Raw genomic sequence first — 19,083 nt, forward strand, 5'->3', positions numbered from 1 at the left:
CCACAACCCCACAGATCCCACAGACCCACTGTTTCACTGAAGCACAGGAACCCATGTGGTCTGATCCCCCGCCTCTGTCTACCCATCAGTCCAACAAATCCAAGATGGCAGCCTGGGGGCCGCCTCTGGGAGATGGGTCACCCTTCTTGCATCATAAGCCTAGACTTTCTCTCCCACCACCTGTCCTGGACCTGCCAAGCACTGAGCTCATGGCCTCCGGAAGGCCCCACTGCCCTCCCCGGGCAGGGTGCTAGAGGCCGGAGACTGGGCCCTGGCCAGAGCCTGTGCAACCAGGCAAAAGCAAACACCCACACACCACCCAGACCTCAGCTTCCTTCCACCCGCACGCAGCCAGTAGGGAGAGCCAAGCAAGCAGGGCAGGAGGGGCAGAAGGTACGCACAGGACCCTGGAGGTTAAACTTAGCCCCCACAGCCACAGCACAGCTCAATCCACAGTCCCCTCCCTCTGCCTCACACCCTGGCAAGGGTAGGGGGTCCTCAGCATAGAGACCAAAGGCCGCCAATAAGGCCCAGCTAGCCGGCTCTCCTCTACCAAAGTCCTGCGTCCCAAGGCAGAGGGTAAGGACCCACTGATCACCACATCTGACACCAGACACTTCACTGGCTGACAAGCACACCCAGACTTTCATTTCCACCTGACATCCCCCTGGCGTAATTCAATTCCTCCTGTGGGCCCCAGCAGCCATTTCCTAAAGTACCTACTGTGTAGGACCCAGGATGGAGGTAACACTGCCCTCCTGCAGAGGGCCTGAGGTGGGGTTAATCCATACTGAAGCCACCCCCAAAACTGGTGACCAGAACATCTGGGGAAGATGGGCAGAGTCAGGAAGCCCCACCCCCAATTTACCCTGGGTCTTGATCACTCACTTGCCCACTCTCCTTCTCCCAAGGCCCTGTGGCCACAGTGGGAGGCATGTAGGCCCTGTCCAGCCCCTGGCCCTGTAGTGGCCATGGCCATCAGCCTTCACCTCAGTCCCAGGCCTGGCCCCAACCATATGTGCTCATTCTCTCTGGGTCTTCCCAACCAAGGCTACCTCTTCTAAGAAGCCCTTTCTCTTTAGTCTGAAAACCCAGCCAGGATCCAGTCCTGAGACACCCCACCCCACCCCATCCCCTTGCTGGCACCCTGGCCCAACTGTCAGTGCCAGTTAATATGGTTCTGTGAACCCTGGCCTGAGGGAGGCTTCTCATTTCTCAGGACCACCCCAGCCCTGACTAGCCTCACAGCCCTGACCTAGCCCCAGGCAGGCTCCCATGCTGCCCCACGGCCGTGGGCAGCCAGCAGCAAGCCACAGCCTGTCAGCCAGAGCCGGCCCTGCTACCCTCTCTCCCGGATCAGCATGACTCATGGCTGGCACATCACCCCTAGCCCACACCGAGAGCAGCCGCCACTCACTCACCTGCCCAGGCTTGACACCACAGACAACCACAGTTCTGGGACCAAACTGGCCAGTGGAATGAGCCCTGGGAACTGGGGTGTCCTGAACAATATGGGACAGCCAAGCCCTGTACCACAGAGGGGCAGCAGGAAGGGGTTCTGAAGATCATATTCAGGCAGATAATCCAGGAAAACCAGCCATACAAGACTGGCACCCGACCCCAAGGTCCAAACAGTTCTAGGGAGCCTTGTAGCCTTCCCCCTACTCTCCAAGGAAGCAAACTGTGAGGTCTGACACAGTGGGCCCAGAGCGCCTGTGGGGTTCCGGGCACCTCCAATCCAAGTCCCCAATCACTGCCTCCCTGCCAAGCCTCCAGGTTTAAGTTCTAGAAAGCTGAGTTTCATGAGGAGGATGAAGGTGGCCGGCCACCCCTCACAGGCCTCAGGCACAGAGGGAGGACCCAGAGGGCTGGATATCAGCTCTCCCCATATATGTCCTATCACAGATATCCTCCCACCTCCCAAGAAAAGGAAGGACAGAAGAACAAGGGCCTGCAGCTATGAGGGGAGCAGCACCTCTGGGGAGCACCCACACCTGGGCTCAAAGCCCAGAGCAGCCTCTTACCTAGAACCACAGCCACTAGACCACTGGCTACCAAGCCAGTGACATCCAGCTCACTGTGGTCACACTTCCCAGACATGACTTCCCCTTGCCCCACACCCAAACACAGGCCCAAAGGACAATAGGGAATGAAGGAGGCCTGACCAGTGTGTTTCAGAAGCAACTCAGCCCTGGTACGGGCACCCATCTCTGGGCAGCCTGCTCCCCTCCTACAGCCTATCACTGCTTCCAGTGCCAGCCCACCCCCCACCACATACACACAGCACCTGTCCCGTTCCTCCCCCCCATATACCACCACCACCCACCCAGAGATGTCCAGGTTCAGTGGAGGAGGCAGGTCCAAGCCCTGCCCTCTGGGAGCCCCCAAGGCAGAAGAAAGATCCCGAAGGGTGGAGGCAGCCCTCACCTAACACCTGTGAATGAGGGAAGAGGAGGAATCTGAAGGAGAAATAAAGGCAAAGGGATCAGGAGGAACGCAGGTAAGGTATAACAGGAGACAACTTGATGTCAATCCTGCTGCACAGAGGTGTGGCAGGGACAGCACAGTGAGGCTGAAGGAGCCAGACAGGTCCCTGGTGGGGCTGAGGAGTCCGGACCAGGACCCCAGAGTTAAACCAGCAGGCGAGTGACCAGGTGGAACAATGTCTGCTGACCAACCCAGAGATGAAGCAGAGGTAAGCAAGGGACTCTGTCCCTACCAGATGACAGAGCAGAGCCTCTCTTCCAGGCACAGTTGAAGGAGCACAATCTGACTTGAGAAAAAAAAAAAAAAAACAGCAACAGCCAAGGAACAGCCATGCTCCCGTGCTGCTTTCAGGTCTCTCTGAGCCAGCAACAGGGCCAGGCTGGGAGGCTGCCTGGGACGGGCCTCCCCGGAGTTCTGGAGACCGGAGGATGCAAGGAGCTGGGCACCTCAGAGCCCATGGTCTGCAGGTGCCCTGCTCCATCTGTCTGCAGGCATGAGCAACCTGACAACTACTGCATTGGTCAAATCCTCAGCTGTCAATCAAGGCTGGTGGTCCACAGTCCTAAGATGGCTAGAGTGGTAAGGGTCACTATCTGGGCACCTGCTCCAGGACTGCTCCATGGAGACAGAGACCAGCTGTGTCAGGAAACAAGGCCTGTTCTCTGGGCACTATGGATCCTGGCTCTGAGCAAATAAACCTGAAGTATCCACATTTCCCTCCAGGCCACAGTCCCTACAGGGTCAGGCCACCTTTTCTCCTGCTCCCCCTTCTGGACACAGGAATATCTCAGCTTCCCTCAGGTGGCACCAGGTCAACTGCACTGGGGCAGTGGGACAAGACGGGGACAGGGGTCCTGGACATATCACACAACAGTGCTGCAGGCCAGCTGGCTCCCCAACACTGGCCAAGTGATGGAGAACCTGCCTCTTTCCCTGTGGCAACAGCACTCAGTCCAGAACTGGTTCCCATCCAGGGTGGCTAAGCACTCCAGGAGCTCAGGACCTCGCCCGCACACTCTGCCCCTCCCTGGCCTTACCCAGAACCCTGCAGCTGCCAGTTTCCTGCTAGGCTCGCTCCTAATCCAGCCACAGTCAGCATAAAGCCTGCTCACCACCCTCACCCCACAATCCATCCACGTGGCCACCACTCCAGTTGGACAGCATCATGGACAGGCCCAGGGTAGGCCAATACCAAGCTGCACACCAGGGCTTCTGCCTACCTGGTGGCACATCCAGCTCAGTTCAGCGCAGTACTGGGCACTTCCTCCAAGCCTGGATGCTCCCAGCCTTTCAGAGGCAGTTGGAGGGGGGAGCCCTTGCTCAGCACCTTGATACCCGTTGCCTGGCTCTGGCTGGGAGGGCAAGAAGTTGGCCTGAACAGCAGGAAGAGGTAGCAGACAACACAGACAGAAGGCAAAAGAGAGGGCATCAAAAATTGGCATGAGTGCTTGGAATCTCTGCTCCTCACTCCCACAAAATCCAGTCCAGGATAATGTTACAGTAACCAGGGTCACAAACACTTGCAGTTAAGACCACACCTCCACCCAAGGCACTAAGTACCTGGGGGGATCTTGGTCCTGGCCCTGATGTGTTAGGGGACTGGATGCCCCACAGGGTTCAACCAAGGAACACCAAAAAGCAACCAGGTCACCTCAGCAGGAATCCGCTACCACCGAATATATTCTCTCACCCTTGACATGGCGACCGTAACCAACAAGCATGTGCTCAGACAGCAGTCACCAGGGGTTGGACCCAATGACTCACAGCTGGCAGCAGCTGGAGGGACAAATTAACTGGGCACTTTTATACTAGAACCATAAAAAAAGATCCAAGTCTGACAAAGCAGATGTATCTCATAGGCAAAGTCCACCAAAGAGTGGGCACTGCAGCTTCCAGCTACACAAAGGCTGCGAAGGGACCATGGAGCATCATCCTAGTGGGGACAGGGGTCACCTGCTGCAGCCTACTGGGGACTTACAAGAGTCTTGAAGAGCCAGGAAGTTCCAGACCTTTCCAGTGAAAACTTGGTCAGGTTGTCTAGTAAAGACACATGCATCTTACCGTGATCCAATTACTCCTCCAAACACAAGCCAGGTCCAAACAGAACCCTGGCTTCAGAATACTCAGCATTGCCTGACATGGGGTAGAGATGGTCTCAGGGCCTAACCAGGACCCCCACTCCGCCTCTACCTCTGACTAGCTGTTAGACACACATGCCCCCCAATCTCACCTGCTCCTTTCAGGGGGTGATAAGGACATCATCACCATCACCCTCTACCTGGGAACAGCACAGTAAGATGCAGGGTTGGTGCCAGCTGGGTTCCATCAATGTCCTGTGACCACCATGACTAGGGTTGATGCAACATAGTGACTCCCAGCACTGCAAAGAGCCCCCAGAAATGGGCAGGGGCTCAGGGAAGACAAAGGGAACCCTGGTTGCACAGCTCAATAGCAGGGAGGTTGGAGCTCCACACCCTAAGTTCTCAACACCTCCAAAAGCTGAGCAAGTCTGGCTGGGGTCCCTGTTCTCCCATGTACCAGTCCCTTGCTAGGCCCAGTCCCAAGGTCAGTGGCCACAAGGCTGCCAGGAGGACCTGGCTCGGAAATGACGCACAACAGCAGGGAGTATGCCTGGGCAGAAGGTGTGTGTACAGCCAAGACACAAAAGACCTAGCTCAGCTAGATGAACCCAGTCCCAGACGTCAGGCCAGCCTGCCCACTCAGCCAGCTGCCAAGGAAAGTAAATGCCCCTATTCCTACCCAGAATCTGCCTTGCCTCTCACCACACTCCTCCCCTTCTTCCTAACACCCTACAGCCCACGCGGGCCACACTGTTGGACCCTCAGTGCCAGGACTTGGCTGCAGGTGGACAAAGGCATGTGCCCAATGCCCTGCCTTCCACCTGCAGGGGCACAGCCAGCACTCTGATTAGCTAAGATATCTGAGATTCTGTGCTAGCACTCCCCAGTACAGACCTCATCCGGTTCTCTCAAAAACTCTGCACGCAAGCACTGCCTTCTTCTTATGGGATGAGGAGGCTCAGAAACAGTGTAACCTGCCCAAGGCCACGCAGCTGACCAGAGGCAGGTCAGATCGTGAGCCCAAGGCGGCTGAGTGCAGTATGGGGAGAGATACAGGGTGGGTAGGAGCAGTACAGACCAAGGGATGCTGGTACAGACAGGCCTCCTGAGGGTCCAGAAGCTCCTAGAAGTCCTCCCTTCCAGGACAGAGGCACGTGCGGGCATTGGTGGTATAGTGGTGAGTGTAGCTGCCTTCCTTCCAAGACAGAGGTACCCACTTGGGGCCTGGCAATCCCTCACATCCCCCTAACACCAAGGGGGCTGGTGCTGCTTCCGAATGAAAATCCCAAGTTTGTACAAACCACATTTGAGTTCCATTTCTGTTTTGAACATGAACAAGCCCCACAGCCACAGACGCCGCTGTCGGTCTGCAGGCACGGGACAGAGGCCCGGACAGGCTGAGCAGCACGGCCCTCCGCTGGGTGGGTGCTGTGGCTGGTCTTTGTTTTCTCTCTGGCCTCTATGACAGCATTGCGGGTGGCTGGGGCTTTGCTGTGCTTGTTTTGTTTTGTTGGGGGGCATTTTACACTCAGCACTGACATCTACCACAAACCCTCACCCTGCATCCAGCCTCCGCCAAAGGATGACTATTTCCAAAACACTTCCCTCCCCATGGCCCTTAAACCTTCTCACCTAAGCTGGTGGTCCCAGCCCCATGCCCATCTTGGGTACCTCTAGCCCACACCATAACCTCACTGCTTACTGACCCAGCCTCGCTTGGCCCTAACTCAAAGCCAGGCTCATCACTGAGGGCTCAGCTGACCTGAGATGAGCCAGTTTTCTGTGGGGCCAGGGCCTGCCTGGAACCAAGCTGCCTCAACTACCTCAAGGGACCAACTCCAGCTCCAGAAAGGGCAGAGCTCCAGCATGGGTCCTGGAGCCTTGCATGAGCCTTGCCTGTCCCAAGGCCTGGAAGCCACTGTGGCATTGGGACAGAATGGTTTCCCCAATATCCAGCCAACTACACCTAATGTAACACACAGGAGGCCATGCCTACTCCCTCCTTACCTGCCCCCCATCCCCCACTGACCCTAACCCCAGCTATGCCCACCCTCTACCCAGCCCAGGTCATCCCAGGAATGACAAGCTCCAGCCTTGGCATTCCTGCTCCCTAGGCCCGAAACTTCTCAGTGCCCCTGCCAGCTCCATGTTGTCTAGCTAATCTCCTGAAGAAAACCCTCCTGAGTCTCCACCACCCCTCAAAAGCATTCTCTGCACACAGCTGCAGCCAACCCACTCACCCTCAACCAGCCACCAAGTCCTGAGAGGACCCCCGACCAGCTCATCATAGCATTGAGTCATCCTGGCCTGGCTCAGAGTAGGTACCAAACACAGACTTGCTGTGCAGCTAGACAGGGTGGGGGTGAGACAGCCAGACAAAGTCAGTACAGGCTGCAGGACCCGCTGGGCACTTAACCAGCTGAGCCCGCCTCAAGATGCAATGAGACCTCAGGCGGTAGCCCAAGGCACTGACAACCTGTGTGACACCAAAGGTTGAGCAAACTCTCTGAGCCCTTATTTCCTCTTTGCAAAGAGCTGTCAGGTAAGAAGGAGGTGGCTGGAAGGCAGGTCTAGATTCTAGTGCTCCCCCAAGCCCACCCACTTGCTGCACCTCCAGGGCAGGTTCTTCTAGCTGGCGCCATCCCCCAGCCATGTGATGGGCTCTAGACCTGTTCTCCTGGGCTAGGGCTAAACACAGGGGAGGGAGGAAGGAGGGATGCACCAGGGGCTTCCCTCAGGCCGGTGCCCGCAGGAGGCTGGGGCAGGACCCCTTGGGCTTGCCCAGCCCTGCAGGAGGGCAGTCTGCAATTCACTCCCTCAGGCCAGCCAGAGGCCAGAGGCACCCTCCCGCAGACAGCCAGGCGCCACTGCACTGGGGAAGTGAACGAGTGGCCACGAGGCTGCCTTTCCTCATCCATCCCCCAGGTGGGGAGCACCAACCGCTAGCCTAGCTCCACCCAAGGCACCCGCAGTCAGCAGGCCTGGGTTCAAGTCCTGGTTGCACTACACATGGCTGGGTGGGACCACAAGCACCTGACTCACTCCCACTGGGTCCTCAGGTCCTTATCCTCAAAAAGGGGTCTGTGTCCCCAGCTGTGGCTCCTGGAAGCTATGGGGACTGATTGAGATCACAGGTGGCCACTCAATGGGTCACTCAATCGGACATCTGCTTCTCCCACAGCCAGTACCAGGAACAGGCAGATAAGCAAGGCCAGGCTACCTACCCGGTACCTCAACCCAGTCAGACACACAGGCAGACTGCCTTGTCCAGTGCTCAAGTGCCATCCGGTGGAGCAGCAGCAGGAAGAAGCCAAAGGGAGAGCGCCCTGAAAGACATGTGGCTCTCACCCATCCTGTACCACAAGGAGGTCCCCCCACTCCCAGCCTGCCCCAGGCCCTCTTCACAGCTGGGGAACAGGACATACCTACTGTAACACATCACCATGAGGGTGGCCATCCCAGCACCAGGAGGCAGGGAGGCCCAGGTCCAAGGCCAGTCCACCACTAGCCCAGGATGACAGCAAGCAATGTCACCTCTCTGGTCTATAGTGTTCCCACCTGGAAGGTGGCCAGGAAAGCCTCGAATCACAAACTATCAGGACATGAGCAAGGTGAGCCAAGAGCAAGCTGAGGAAGGCAGGCAGGCATCAGGGAGGCATGACGGGTGCTCAAGAACCATCACTGTCACTTCTGCTGTCTGAACCCAACACCCACCTCTGCAGCCCTGACGGCCAAAACCTCCATTCACTAAAGCTGGCTCCCAGCCCTCCGTCCTGACCTGGTCCAGCATGTGCTGTGCTGTGCACCCAAACCCGGACCCCACCCTCTCTGGGCACCTGCTTCCTCATCAGTAACAGATGCTCCCTTGGGCCCCACCCTGCTGACAGGGTGGGAGCAGATGCACAGCCTGGTATAGCAATGTCACAAAACTCCTGGAACCCCAGGTCCCCAGGTCACTAGGGTCCCCAGCACCCAGATAGGTGGGCAGTCTCAAGCCCTCCTGTACCTGCCCTTCACTCAGATGGCCAGATTCCAGCGGGTCCTCCACCCCAGCCAGATCAGAGAGCTGGACTGCCTGCCTGAGGCCACATAGTTCAGGTGGCAGAGCAAGGACTTTCTGAGGGATGTGAGGGTATGCACGACTCCCACCAGGATCATACTTGGGATCCCAGGAAAAAGTTGAGCCTTCAGGATCCAGGCGCTGGTCACCAATTCCCCTGCCCACGGTCTGCACACTCCCAGGAAGGGTTAATCTGCCTCTCTGAGCCTGTGTTTCCTCCTCTAAACACCATGTATATGAAGATCCCAGGAGGTAGCAGGGAGGGCTCCATGAGACCTCCTAAGTGGAGTGCTTGGAACACGGTGTTGATTGACGGCCTTTGCAACAGTCTCGGCCACTGCAAACCTCACAACCAGGGCACCTGATCCCCTTCAGCAGAGGGACATTCCTCAGGTGCTGCCTTAGGCTCTGGCATCTTTGTCTCCAACAATGGTTGGGCACATACCCAGTCCAGGCTGCCCTTGGGACACAGGGTACCCAGATCCCTGGCCCCTGCCCTTGCCACCCCCAGCCAAAGGCACACATCCCACCATGCTGCTGAGATGCCCTCACTGGACTTAGCTCTGCCTTCACTTCACTCACCCCTTCCTGCTCAAAGCAAAACCATAGGCTCAAAGGCCTGTGTTCAAATCCCACTCCTCACTCCTTGCCAAACCTCAAAGAACCCCATTCCACAAAATGGGTAAGTCGTAAGGTTATGTGGGACCACAGTGACATCACTCTGCCCTGATGTCACAGCTTCCACTGGCACCATTGGCAGTGGCTGGGGAGGATAGCCTGAGAGGTCAGGAGGGAAATGAGGCCCAGGCACCCCACAAGGGAGGCCCAGGCCAGGCCTGGCACCCAGGCGCCTGACACCCCGTCCTGTGACAGACTGGCAGGATGTTGGGAAACTCACAAGCACTTATTTCAACATCGCAGGCTGCGTCAGAGACAGGTTTCAACATGAGGCAGCACCCATCTCAGCCCGGCTGCCCGCCCACCCATCAGAGCAGGGGTGAAGGAAGATGGCTGGACACCACGCATACATCCATCTTTGTCAGCCCTGACCTGGGGGACAACTCTCATCCATGGGGACAAAGAGGGCCATCTCGAAGGCACAAAGCCCCACTCTCCATACCCCAGCACCCAGCTGCAGGCCCCACAAGCCCAAACCCCAGCCACTCTGCTTTGAGCCTCCAGTGCTGTGGCCAGAAACAGGGAGCAGACTCCCTGCAGCCTGCCAGGGACGAGGCTCAGGGAGGCCATGAAGCCTAGAAGCCTAGGCTCCTCAAGAGTGCCTGAGGACAACATCAGCCCCTCTCACCCCCAGCACCCCACAGGTCAAGGCCAGAGCGGCCATTTGCTGGGTCATCTCCCTGTGCCCGTGGTGGCCTGAGCCCAGCTCACAGCCAAGGCCGAGCGCAGGAGCGCATCCCTTGCCCAGGGAAAAGGTCTCCAAATCTATATGACAACTCTCTCAGAGGACAAGGGAAACTGAGGCCCAGTGAGTCAAGAGACTTTTCCTAGTCCACACCTCAGAGGAGCAGGACAGTGAGGAGCCCTCTTAGCCCTGCACCCCGAGGGAGGGAAGACTTCCAATTGATGGGGGTGGAAGTTATGGTGGGATCACTTTGGATACAGTCCCTTGCCAGGAGCTCTCTGTAGAGGCTGTCTGCCTGCCAGTGAAGACCTCCAGGACCAGTCAACCTCCCCACTTTCCATCTTCAGCTCCTGGAAGTGAAATTCCTGACCTTCGGAGCTGACCTCTTCCCCACGCCTCTTCTACAGGCCCCCAGCCAGTCACCCTCCAAAGATGTTCCTCATATGGACCAAGTTAAAGAAGGTGTCTCCCCTCTGACAACCACCCCACAGGATGGAGGTAACACCCTATCTCGCCAGTACCCTCTCCGCAGAAGGGCACCTAGGGTCTGTCCACACTGCCTCCAATCCCAGCCCTACAACTGTGTGTAAGGCCAAGGTACTGCAAGTTCCTGGCTCACCCAGAGGACCTTCCACCCAGAAGGACAAGTGTTTTTGTCCAGACGTCCCCCACCCCAGCATCCTGCACTATGCCCAGTGCACCCAACAGGGGGACAACTCTTCGGTGACCAAGAAAGAATGACCTCTGACCAACTCTCTGAAAGCCTGAAAGGCTCACGCTCGACCAGGCTGTACCAATAGAATCAGAACCTCAACAAAAGAGTGACTAGAGCACTCTGTCCCATGTGGAACCAGGGACACCGGAGAGGCCCAGGCCTGGCCCCAGGGCATCAAAGCCCCAGAGGGGAGGCAGAACAGGAGCCAGCACTCAGATAAGAAGGTGGTCTGGGACCACAAGATGAGGAGGAGAGGCCCATTCTGGACACTGAGGGCAGAGAGTCCCCAGCAGGGCAGAGAGCCTATCCCTCCCTTACAAAGTTCCCACCAGGGGCCTCCTGTGTCAGCTGCAGGTGGCACTGGGTCCATCTCAAGAGCAAAGACATCAAAGCCTCTACTCCCCTGGGGGCCACTGTGCACATCACCCCACATGCCCCTCTGGATCCCTCAAAGGCCTCCCCCATACAGACGAGACCCACTGCATCCCAGGAACCAGGACTGGACCTTGTGTCTGCTTGGGGCCCAGCCCCGGAACCCCTCAGGATGTCCAGCTGGAAGAAGAGCAGCACCTATGTCTGTCCTGCTGCGTGGAGGGCTGACCTCCCTGCCAAGGCCCTGGGCTCTGCTGTGATTTCATATGTGTGTCTGAGCACACACGTCACTGTAGATAAATATAAACAGAGGCTTATGGTGAAGGTGGGCCTTGAGGTAGGAGGAGGGCATCCACCCAACTGCACTCCACACACTTCCAACATGAGGCTACCAGCCAGGGACCCAGCTGGACGGAGAAGGGAAGTATTGTCCCCAGGTCACTCCACAGGAAAGGGACCAGCCACCTTGGACTAACCTTGAACCCAGGCTAAGGACTACCAAACCCAGGGAACACAAGGCCCAAGGAGAACTGGAGGAGACAGAGGGGCTGAGGGCCTATGGAGCTCACGGGGACCTGACGGTCTACCCCAGAAACCCTCGCAGGCATGGTGGCCATCGTCCATCACACACTCACTGCTCGCTCACACACTCACACACACACACACACACTCACCCATTCTCCCTCACATTTACACTCATACACACACACTCTCACACATACATACACATGTACATAAAACACTCCCACATACACACGCTCACACTCACACACATACAATCTCACACTCTCTTGGATACACACACACAACCACATCTTGTTTCTTACAGCAGGACAGCCAGTTCTCCAGAACCTTCTGCCACCTGAGCCTTCTCAGCCCACGAGCTCACCACTTTCACTGCATCAGACTATCTGGCCAGAAAGGGAAGCCCAGCCCCAAGCCAGCAACTGGCAAAGGGCAGTCTCACCAGAACTAGGGAAGGGCCCCTGGAAGGGGACCTCAGGCACACAGCCACACTCATCATGGGAACCTGGTCACACCTGTCAAGGTGACTGGATCTATCTATGAGGCAGCAAGCATGACCCATCTTCCAGCACTGGACAGTCCCTCTCCAGAATGTCAGTTTGGCAGGACACCCAACAATTCCAGAAGGCACAAAGCAGTCAAGTCACAGGAGAGGCACCTTCCCTCACCCCACAGAAGATGGAAATCATACGGAGAGTGGCTGGGCGAGCCCAAAGCCCCGCCCACTGCAGCCCAGCTGGCTCCCTAGATCTGGAAGCCAGACGCCCTTTCTGGGCATCCCCAGCCTGCAGCCCTGGCTGTGCAAGCTGGCATCTCCAGACAGGGAACGCAGTGCTGTTTGATAACAAACTCATGCAGGAGCATCTTATCAGTGCTATCGCCAGCAAGGGATGTCACGGGGGCTGTCAGGGAGCTCTGGGAACCATTAGCTTAATAAGCAGCTTGGGCAGGGTCCGCACAACACTGGCGGCTGAGCCCAGCCAGGCAGGCCTGAGTGGGAGGAAATCCCAGAGAACAAGCAAGGCACTGCCAGACACCAAGCATGGAGCTGAAATTAAGGATGTCTCCATGCTCCTCAGGGGCACTGTGTCCTGCAAACCTAGGTGTGGGGGCAAGTCAAGGCCTGGGACCTTGCAAAAGCCCACAAGGATGAGAAGGCCACCACACCACACCACACCATACCCCCACCCCCGGGCCAGGACCACTGGCATAGAACTAAGAGCCAACCAGGGTTCAAGCCCTGTCTCCAGGTGGCTGGGTCCTGCCCACTCTGAACCTGGTTTCTCCATCAGGACACTGTAAGATACAGCCCCTGGCATGCTGTAACTGTACATGCGGACACAGGATAAATAATATGGGAGGGGGGAACTGCCCTGTACCCCACTGAGTGTTTTGAAGAGAGTGGAGACCCACTGTGCTGCCCCAGGCTGCTCTGAAGAACAAGTAAAATCACCAGCATCAGGCCAGGGGCCATGGGTGAGAGGTGACTGCCACAGGGCCTGGGCATCTTTTGGAAATGGGCAGAAATGGTCCAAACTTCTAAAATCGCATGGATGGCTGTGACAGCCATGAATATAGTAAAAACCACTGAGCGGTACACTTAATGGAGTGAATTTTATGGTATGTGACTCGTATCTCGAGCAATCAAGCAATGCAATATGCTCCTGGCATTACACAAAAGCTGTGAGAGCCGTTAGGGACTGAGGGGCTGCTGGAAGACAGGTCTGGGGACTACCAGGCCCCTCCCTTAGGAGCCAAAGGGACCCAGGATGACACCTGCTGACCTCTCCACTGGTTCCAGCTGGGAGAAGTGCCGACTACTGTATTAATGAGACAGATTTCTACCCCCAAGCAAGTGCTTCTGTGCAGTTTACAGGTTACATTCAGCCAACCATGGCACATGGAAAAGGAAGGGGTCTGTGGGCAGTCCCCAGAGCCCTTCCCATGACACCAAGTTTCTAGGTTCGGCAAGAAGTGCAGGCCTCAGACATACTTCCTCTAGCCCCACCCCCAGGCCCTGCCAGGCTGGCCCCGCTGGGCTCGCCCTGCACCTGGGAACATGATCCAGGGCAGGGGGCAGCTGCAGGTAGTGCTGGGCAAGGGGCCCCTTCCATTCCCACCAGTAGCACCACAGGGCCACTCCACAGCTGATACTTGAGCTAATGCATTCCAGATGTGGCTGGAGAAGGCAGGAACAGCTGGCGCCCTGCTGAGGAATCTGGGCACCGACCATCACTGCCTGAGCCTCTGCCAGCCAAGGCCTACTGGACCCAGAAGAGGCAACCTGTAGCAGCAGAGGAAAAGATGTGCCCTCCTCCTGGGTGTACTGGAGGAAGACCACCTAGCAGCGCCATGGGAGACCCTCCCCGAGCCCGCCACAAACAAGCCAGGACAGGCCCTGGAACCTGGGCCAGGATTCTCTCCTGTACACACTGGGGACAGCACCTCCTCCAGGGTCTCTACTGAGGCACTGCATGCTAGACTGAGAGATGCTGAAGAAATGTTGATCAGATCCCCAAGAAGGAAGGACAGCAGGCGAGCTGTCAGACATGAGATCCCCAAAGCTCTGAAAAACAGACACCAGGGTCTCTTGACCTGCCACCCCAAGGGCTGCCCCGCACTTGTGCTCACACTTCAGCTCCATGCTGCCCCAAGTGCCGGGCTCCAAATGGCCTCTGTGTGTATCTCCCTGTCAGCCTGTCCCCCAGCACAGGACCTCTCCCCCCCAAAGCAGGTAGGTGCTGCTGCAGGTTCTTGCTGACCCATATAACTTCCCTTCTGTGAAGGGACCTTGACAACCGACTCTAACCAATCCCTTGGAGCTGCCCTGGGCCAGGGTTTCACGCCCATCAAGACCTAAACCTGGCCCAACTATCCTGATCCAGGCCCACTAAGGGACTGTTCAGGACCCTGGTTCATACACAGGAGCTTCTAGACAGAGGACAGATTCATTTCAGGCCACCAGGCCCTAGCACAGCCCTAGCCTGGTCCTGTCCACAGCGCTAAGGTCAGTGAGAAGAGCAGGGATCTTGCCATACTTAGCACCAGGGCCCTGGTGACACCCAAGGCTGCATGTACAAACCCACACAAGGTATCACAGCTCCTTACTCATGCACAGCTGTCCTGGTCAAACTCCTCCCAGCTGCAACAGAAAGGGCCACTTTCCCATGCACACCTAGTCCCAGTGCCTGTTCAGTACCCTCTGCTCACCCATGTGGAAACAGCTGACAGGAAAGGGTTTTCCACCCAGGTGCCATATAGGGGAGTGACCCCCGAGCCTCCCTCCACTCATCTGTAAGTTGGAGCTCTGGGCGGCCCATAGGCAGCCGCAGCAGCAGCGTCCGGAACTGTGTGTACCACGTCCTCTCCAACACCTGCACACCTTACCTAAGAGTTCAGTCTTTACCAAAGAAACACCCCCGAACACAGGGCCTGCTCCTCCCTTGCTGGACAGGGTCCAACCCTCTCTAGTCTCAGTTTCCTCACATGGAAGCAGGAAGGATTTGAGATCCTGATCAACAGTGATCATGAAGCCGGGTCCACAGTAAGGCTGTGTCCCAGCCCACTGCGGAGTCCATGCTCCAGTTCCTCCTCCAGTCCAATGCTGGGGGGCTGCTGGGTGTCCAACAAAGGCAGGGCTCGGCAAACAAAGCTCAACCCACAGATGGTCTTCCCAAACTCCCAGAACATCCTACAGCTGCCACACCCTGCCCCTGCCTGGCCACTCCCCGTAAGTAGAGGTGAGAGTCTGGGGCCACTCTACCTACATCTGTATCTCCAGCAAAAAGGGTCCAGAGAATCTGCAGGTTGCCTGGGCCAGGAGGAACCTTTCTACCTGGGCTAGGGAACCTGCCCCAGGTAGAAAATGGGCCTGGCCCATTTGGGCCTTGGTTTCTGCAGCTGCAATTTGCAAACTGCCTTCCTGGGGCTGTTGGGAACATCTGAAGGAACTAAGCCACAACAGGTGGACATCCAAGAAGGGAGCTGCTGTTATTGCAGCTCCAAGAATGCCAACAGGTCCTTCCTGGAATCTGCCTCCAAAGGTCAGCTGGCCTGTCCCACAGAGGCAATGGCCTGGCAGGACACAGGAGCATGGAGCCCGCTGAAGATGCCAATGCCTCCCTGCCCACATAGCTGCCCCCCACCTGCCCACCCTTAACCCACAAGCCTACATCTTTCCTTAAGGCCTAGACTACAGTAAAGATGCTGAGGATGCTACACGCTCAGCTGAGTGAGGAGACATCTTAATTCAGTGTGAGATTTAGGAGGAAGATCAGTACGTCACCGCAGGCGAGAGAACGGGAAAACCCACATGGACGGCCAAAGCAAGCTTCCAGCACCACACTCTCAGCATAAACGACCTTCTTTCTTTTCCTTCATTGTCTTTGTTTTTCCTTTTGCCAGCTGTGAAGCTCTCCAGGAGGCTTTTCCCCATAAAATGCTAAAACAAGGGGAAATGACAAAATTTGGGAGGCCTAGGCTTTGACAAGGAAGCCCAGCTGGCCCTCCTGGATGCAGGCGGCCCCACAGACCTCCAGGACTTAGCCTTACCCTGGCCAGATCCCCTGCCCAGGTGGTGTAGACACTTCCCAGCAGGGCTGTCCCGAGAGGCAGACACTGCAGGCACAGGCGTATGTACCTGGATGGACAGTAACTGCTACTGCACCAGTCATTTCTCAGCCCACATTTAAGTTCTTGGCACAACACGGGTGTGAGCATTTGGCTGTCCTCACCACCATGATACATAACCCTCTCCTAGGGGCACCATTTGGAGCCTCTCTGGAGGACAATTCCAGCCAGTCGTCCCAGGGCACATGCTCCTGTGCAGGAGGGGCACAGGCCTGGGGGGTCCATACCTGGCCCAGGAGGACTGTGTGCTTGGCCAGGAGCCGGTCACTGAGAGATGAGTTAGCTGATTATCTGAATAGGTGCCTCCTCCCTCACAGGGAATGAATGGGTGGGCACATGCGCCAGGCTCCTGGGCTCACCATTTGGTTCCCTCAAGGGCACCTCAGAAGACTTGGAAAGCCCTGCTGCCACCGGACTAGGAAGGGACAGGGAGCAGTGAGGCCCCCATCACCTACAGATCTGTGGTCATTAATTGGGCTACATCCATCACAAGGAACAAAATGGCTGCAGAAGGGAGAGCAATGCAGGACAGGACCATCACCCCGCACAGCTGAACCTATGCTCTTCGATTTGTCCCTGGCTTCTGTCTAGATGGAAGGGCGAGAGGAATAGTGTGGCTTTGCACAACCTCCACTTCCTCTGCCTGACAGCAGTGAGGATTTGCCTGGGATGGAGCTCAAAGCTTAAGATGCACCCAGGTGGCTGCTCAGAATGAGCATTTTGAAAACATGGTGTGTGGTGAGGCCAGTGCAGGCTCAGGTGTGGGGCCTCTGCCCAAGAAGCCCCATCCTCCTCTGAGCCCCACAGCCTGGCTTGGCCACCAGCCCAGGCAGTCACTCCAAGTAGGAGCCAGCCACTGGACACTGGAACCCTGGGCTTCAGCACAGACCCTCAGCCTCACTTCCCACAGCCCTGAGTGTTGCCTGCTCAGAGACAGTGGCACATGTCTACAGGTCTTCCCCAGCCCTGGGGTCAGTTCCATGCTTGACTTAGTGGGAACTCCCACCTCAAGCTGCCACTGCAGAGAAGACCCAGTTTCTGGGGAGAGGTCCTGCTATCCACTGAGACTGATGTGGCTCCTGACCTCTCACTGTTCACGGATGGGTAGTGCAGGGTAAACAGGCCAAGCCACTGAAAACATGAAACTTGTGGCACAAAAGAAGACACACGGGAAGGCTGGTGGAGTGGCTCAAGTGGTAGAGTGCCTGCTTAGTAAGCATGAGGCCCTGAGTTCAAACGTCAGTATCGCCAAAAAAAAAAAAAAATTAAAACTGGTGGGAGTGACTCAAGCAGTTAAGAGCACATGCCTAGCAAGTGTAAGGTCCTGAGTTCAAACACCGTTACTGCCCTCCCAGAAAAAAACTTTCCCTGCCCAGCACAATAATAATAATAATAATAATAAAAGAAGACACATGAGTGCTGCAAAGAATCTTAAGGGGACTCTCCCCCCACTTTCCCCAGACAGACAGACAGTACCTCTAAGTAAGACTGGGCCCTGACACCCCAGGGATAGGTGGCACCCGTGGGATGGACAAGAGCCCATGGAGGGGTGGGGGTGAGGCAGGCGGGGTGGGCAGAGGCTTGGCAGCAGCTGAGAATCTTGGTGCAGCTACACCTTGGGACAGTGGCTACCCCAGGGATCAGGGCTCTACACAGAGGAGCACCTTGACCACTGGACGTTGGTCGGAGCCCCTCCTCCTGACTCACACAGACAGGTGGGCAGACAGGGGATCAGCCTCAACAGTGAGCAGCGCAGACAGAGCCTGAGCAGCTGTGGCAGACTGCAGGGTAAGCTTAAGGCTGGAGAAGCCAAACCTGTGGCTCTCCCCCACCCTATACCCTACCCCCGCCACAATACCTGCTTGGGGCAGGTGGTCCCCATGGGGTGCTGAGGAATGTGAGGAGTCAAGGGTTCACATGGGGCACTTCAGGGGACACTGTTGTCTCTGTTCTACCGACAGGGACACTGAGGATAGGCAGGAGGAATCCCTTACCCAGGACATCCTAGGAAAAAAAATCAAAGTTCTCACTCTGAACTACTCTTCTGGAACCTTCCACCAAACAAGGAACATCCGGAGTCCCTCTGATTTTAATCAGAGCCGTTAGGCACTTGTTCAGCAATTAAGACACACAAATTACAGCAAGAAAAAGCTCATTACCAACAAATGATGGGCGACGGCCACTGACGGCGCTAAAGGCCCTGATGAATCTGAATCGTGCATGCTGGAGGCTCTCCAAGAGCACCAAAACCTCTCTGCACCCATGGCTTCAGTGTCACCTGCACCTTTCTGCCACCACTGTCACTATCCTATCCCAGCCAGCCAAGCCACCTACCAGGTTGGACCCCTGGGCTGGAGATAAGAAAGAACGATGGCATCAACACTCCAAGAGAGACAAGAGGGTCCGCTAAGCTGCTTCCCAACATGCAAGGCAGCTGACTACTCAAGATCAGAGGACCTCAGGCAAGAATCGGGGCCAGCAGGAGGACAGGGGCTCTGCTACATTGAAGACCTCAGTTCGACCATCTGTGATGTGAGAACATTGAAAAGATCTCCAAGGGCTGGTGAAGCTTAGCAGTACGGCACCTGCACAGAATAAAAAATCTTCAAGTTCCATTCTGAGACCCAGCACTGGACCCAGAGAAAGTTCCAGAACCAGTTAGTTGATGAATGAATTGACAAAATAGTCACAGTATTAACTTGATGAGTCAGATGGCAGGGCACGTGGGAAAGTACAGCCTGACAGCGAAGGCTCTCTCCCTCCCATCAGATAAAATCCCAGCAGTGCTGGGGGGCGGGGCTGCTACATCCGGAGAAGCCGCGCCAGGCAGGCACAGGGAGTGGGGTGGGGG

The 19,083-nt window shown here is 56.6% G+C and overlaps 1 protein-coding gene across 4 annotated transcripts in view; it reads right to left on the reverse strand.

The window, feature by feature from the left end:
- Positions 1 to 19,083, reverse strand: part of Rxra (retinoid X receptor alpha) — a 97,252-nt gene that overhangs the window by 46,987 nt on the left and 31,182 nt on the right. Inside the window, exon 1 of one of the 4 annotated variants that reach the window (XM_074052869.1) lies at positions 3,708 to 3,860. The exons of the other annotated variants lie outside the window; for them this stretch is intronic. The gene's annotated coding sequence lies outside the window, so the exon portion shown is untranslated. Of the gene's footprint in view, positions 1 to 3,707; positions 3,861 to 19,083 lie in introns of those variants that run through there. 4 annotated transcript variants of the gene reach the window in all.

Source organism: Castor canadensis, chromosome 13, assembly GCF_047511655.1.
Source record: "Castor canadensis chromosome 13, mCasCan1.hap1v2, whole genome shotgun sequence".
Classification (NCBI taxonomy): Eukaryota; Metazoa; Chordata; class Mammalia; order Rodentia; family Castoridae; genus Castor; species Castor canadensis.